Consider the following 5,000-nt stretch of genomic DNA (forward strand, 5'->3'; position numbering starts at 1 on the left):
GAAGGAAGGAGAGAAGTGAGAAAAGACGAAGAGGAAGAAGGAATGAGGAAGAGATTAAAGGAAGCAGAGGAAAATAAAAGGAAAGATGGTAGGAAGAAAAAAAAAAGAAGGAACTGAAGGAAGAAAGGAGGGAAGACAGGAAGGAAGAAAGATGTATAGATGGATGAAAAACGAGGATGGAAGAGAGAGAATGGCAGATAATGAACTGCTCTTTCACTTAAATACCTCCTCTCCATTTCTCCTACCCTTCACTCCTCCCTACCCCCTCCACCCTCCCTCTCTCCCCCTTCCCTCTTCTCCACCGTGTTGCTGACGAAGGCTGCTATGATTCTGAATTCCGCCCACAGCCTGCCCTCCAAACTAACGCTATAAGAAACCTGCTAACTCTGCCCGCTCCCTCGTAAAGGTAGTAAAGATTAAGACTTTCTCACCCTCTACCAAGACAGGACCCCCCTTTTTTTTTTCCTCTTCCCTCTTCATTTTTTTCTTCCCTCTTCCTCTTTCAGCCCCTCTTCTTAATTTCCACTTCCTTTTTCAGGTTATTTCTTTTTCTTTCCTCTTCTTCAGGTTCTTTCTTTCCTCTTCCTCTTTAATGCACTTTCCTTTCTTTTTCTCTTCCTTTTTCAGCTCCTCTTCTTCCTTTCTTCTTCCTTTTTCAGGCACTCTTCTTCTTTTCCTTATCCTCTTTCTTTCTTCTTCTTTCAAAACTCATTTCTCTTCCTCTTCTCTTCCCCTTTATAGAGTTTCTCCTCTCTTTCTCTCTTTTTTTTCCTCTTCTCTCCTCCTTCCAAAGGTAGTTCCTTCTCTTCCTCTCCTTTTCCTCTTCCAAAAATGTCCTTTCTCCTCCTCTTCTCTTTCTTGGATAGTTTACTTTTCCTCTTCTCTTTCTCTTCTATAGGTACTTCTTCCTTTCTCTCCACTCTTCCCATCCCATTGTTTTGCTCTTCCTCTCCTCTCTTCATGGATAATCCTTCTCTCCCCAAAATGGTTCCCTCTCTCCTTTTCCTCTTCCCAACGATAATCCTCCCTCTGTTACCTCCCCGAGAAAGTTCCTCCGCTCCTTCTCTCCTATTACTCTTTCTCTCTCTCCTTTCCTCCACGTCTCGCTCTGCCCCTTCCTACCTTCCAAAGTGAGTAATTTCCGAGAGTAATATCTTTTCCTCTTTTCCCTTCTCTGATGACCTTCGAGCCACACCACCGAAGTTTAATGGGAAAAAAGGTTGCATATGATTTTTTGTACTTTTTTTCTGGTCGCCTCCATAATTTACTTTCCACCCACAAATCCATGCGGCTGGAATGTTTAGAAATGTTGATTGCATTCCACACAGCCTCCCGAATTACCATGCACGTCACGTTTAATAGAATGTAAATAAAAAAAAAGGGACGAAAAACGACCATACAATTGTAGATTCTGAAAAAAAATGCAGGGAAAATACAGTAGAAAAACAAACAGTACGTGACGTTTTTTTAAAATATTTACGTAAAACACTTAAAAAATGTTATCAAAAGGAAAAAAATGCATATTAAACTTAAGGAACCAGAAGATAATGAAAAATAGAATAACACGTATGTAAACAAAGATTTCTTCAAAGTAAACTAAAAATAAAATACGATAAAAGGAAGTGGACTGAAAAAGACGAGAAAGAAAAAAAAAACGTGAATTTGAAAGGAAAAAGTTTAGAAGTCACTCTCTTAAAGAAAAAAGAAAGAAAGAAAGAAAGAAAGAAAGAAAGAAAGCCATAAAACTGCAGATTGAGAAGTGCGAGGATAGAGTGAGATAATGACAATCCTGAAGGACTAGAAGGTCGATCATCCCAGTCAGACAACAAGCCATTCAAGACCTTATAGAGGGGGGAGGTGGGGGGATTCAGATTAGAGAAGTCACTTTGTGGAGGAGGGAAGAGAAGGGAAGGGAAGGGAAGGAAAGGGGGGAAGGAGGGAGGGAGGGCGGGAAGGAGTGCAAAGAGTAGATCACGAATGAGAGGGGAAGGTAACAGAAGGTAAAGGAAAAGATGGAAAAGGAAGAGGAAGAAAGGGATGAAGAAGGGAAGGGAAAGAAAGGAAAGAAAAGGAAAGGAAGGTGAAGGGAAGGAAAGGAAGGTGAAGGGAAGGAAAGGAAAGGAAAGGAAAGGAAAGGAGAGAGAAGAGAAGAGAAGAGAATAGAATAGAAGAGAGGAGAAGTAAGGAAAAGGAAAGGATAAGAAAGATGACTAAAGGGAAGAGATGTGAAAAGAAAAAAAAGGAAAGGGAGAGAAAGAAATATTAGGAAAGGGAAGAAAGGAAAGGAAAGTAACGGAAAGGGTAGAGAAGGGACGAAAAGAAAAGAGACTGAAAGGAAGGGGACGGGAGAGAAGATTACGGCCGGAAACTGGGCTTAGAAAGTTAGGGAAGGTCGATGGATGGGTAATGATAGACAGAGGTAGACAGATAGATGGAAGGACAGACAGACAGACAGACATAGACAGACAGACAGACAAACAGACAAATAACAAAAAAGAGGGACAAACAGACAAACAAAAATATTAAACACAGGCCGTGAAAATGTGTGTGTGTGTGTGTGTGTGAGAGAGAGAGAGAGAGAGAGAGAGAGAGAGAGAGAGAGAGAGAGAGAGAGAGAGAGAGAGAGAGAGAGAGAGAGAAATTAGGAGGGAGGGAACAGTAGCAGACCGAACGAGGAAATCGGATGAAGTGAGAGACTGGGAGGAGTAGGAGGAGGAGGAGGAGGAGGAGGAGGAGAAGCACGTCACCTCCCTTGAATTATTGATGCTCACAACGACTCTGGCAAACGAGTCTGGACACTTACACACACACACACACACACACACACACACACACACAAGGACGTAGAGAGAGAGAGAGAGAGAGAGAGAGAGAGAGAGAGAGAGAGAGAGAGAGAGAGAGAGAGAGAGAGAGAGAGAGAGAGAGAGAGAGAGAGAGAGAGAGAGGTATAAAATGAACGCACACTATAATGGAAATATGAAGAGGGTTGTGACGATGAAATGGAAGGAAAGGTGATAAAAGAAGGAATGAGAGGGTGAAGGGGAATATATTATAGCTTTTTACTTCTTTTACTCATTTTTATCATTAATATTCAGTGGCTAAAACAAATATTGATAAAGAAAAGTATTAAGTGTGTGTGTGTGTGTGTGTGTGTGTGTGTGTGTGTGTGTGTGTGTGTGTGTGTGTGTGTGTGTGTGACGAAGCATAAACAAGGGCTTAGTGTGTGTGTGTGTGTGTGTGTGTGTGTGTGTGTGTGTCCATCAATGTTAACCAAAGAATAAACAAGTGTGTCTTATTACTTCATAGCATCGCGACAAAACAACAAAAAACAACAATGACAACAACAACAACAACAACAACATATCTACTCGCATAAGCAAATCATAACATTATTATTCAACGACGACAACAACAACAACAACAACAACAACAACAATAACAACAACAACAACGACGATGACGACAACTAACATTCTTGCATTAGTGTTACTAGACATGATCAGCATTGGTAAGTAGCAACAATAACTAATCTGGTAGTAGTAGTAGTAGTAGTAGTAGTAGTAGTAGGAGTAATAGTAGGAGTAGTAGTAGGAGTAATAGTAGTAGTAGTGGTAGTTATCATTCATGTATTAATTTTAGAATCAATATAATTCTTAGCATTGACCTTGAGAGCAGCAGCATCAGAAATATACACGAAAGTAATAATATCTATACTATTTTTATCAGCATCAACATTATGATCAATACCATCAATATTATCATGAGTCTGTAAAAAAAATCACCAAAAAACTACCTCAAATTACACACTGAAAACTTAACACTAATAAGTTTGTGTGATATAAAGTGTTAAATATAATCATTGTCTCGTAACCAGGTCACTTAAATTATGCAAAGTACCTGAGAGTCCATTAATTATGATTCTAAGAGGAGTGATTAGCCCTTCCATGCAGTGATGGGACGGAGGGAGAGAGGATGGGAAGCTAATGGGATGATGAGGAGGAGATAAGATAGAAGATGAGGAGAGAGAAAGTAGAAAATGGGAAGGAAGGAAGCTGGTAACGAAGAAAAGAGATGGAAGCGAATAACGTAAGAGACAGAAAGAGAAACAGGTAGACACGAATGAGGGAAAAAGGAAAGATGTGAGAAGCTGAAATACAGGAGAAGGAAAAGAAAAGGAGAAAAGAAAAGAGTACGAGAGAAAAGGAAAGGAGAAACAAGGACGGAATAGAGATAGAAAAGAAGGAAAAAGAAAGGAGAGAAGAGGAGAGTAAAGAAAAAAGGAAAGAAAAGAGGAACAAGGTCGGAATAGAGATAGATAAAGTGGAAAAATAAAAAGTGTAGAGAAAGGAAAACGAAGTAAGGGACAGAGGAAGAGAAAAGTAGGAAGACGAGAATGGAGGGAGGAGAGGAAAGCAAAAGAAAAGAAGGGAGGTCAGTAAGGAAGGAGAGGAATAAAACCCTGCCTATTCCAGCGAGCATTATCAACACAGCTCATCACCACAGCTCGTGTTGCCATGCTCCCGGGCCTCACCCGCGTCCATTTATAAAATGCTTATGTCACTTGTTTCCTTGCTCACCTCACTCACCGAACAGTCCATTCTCTCTCTCTCTCTCTCTCTCTCTCTCTCTCTCTCTCTCTCTCTCTCTCTCTCTCTCTCTCTCTCTCTCTCTCTCTCTCTCTCTCTCTCTCTCTCTGATACCCTGCCCTCCCTCCTATCCTCCCTCCCTCCCTTCCCTCTCTTCATCCCTTTCCACAGCTCTCTTCCTTCACTCTCTCTGCCCTTCCTATCATCTATTCCTTCATCCCCCTCTTTTTCTTCCTTCTCTCCCTTCGCTTAGCTCCCTTTCCTCTCTTGTCCCTCCCTCTTTCATCTACCTCTCTCATTTTATCATTACCTTCCTTTTTTTCTTTCTCTCCGTCTTTTGACTCTCTTCCATCTGTCTCCCTGTCTCTTCCTCCTCCTCTCTCTCCCTCCCTCCCTTCCTCCCCCCTGATAATG

The 5,000-nt window shown here is 41.3% G+C and overlaps 1 protein-coding gene across 1 annotated transcript in view; it reads right to left on the reverse strand.

The window, feature by feature from the left end:
• LOC135090598 (uncharacterized) overlaps positions 1–5,000 on the reverse strand; it is a 165,707-nt gene that overhangs the window by 56,894 nt on the left and 103,813 nt on the right. The window lies entirely within an intron of this gene.

The sequence above is a fragment of the Scylla paramamosain genome, chromosome 35 (genome assembly GCF_035594125.1).
Source record: "Scylla paramamosain isolate STU-SP2022 chromosome 35, ASM3559412v1, whole genome shotgun sequence".
In the NCBI taxonomy this organism is placed as follows: domain Eukaryota; kingdom Metazoa; phylum Arthropoda; class Malacostraca; order Decapoda; family Portunidae; genus Scylla; species Scylla paramamosain.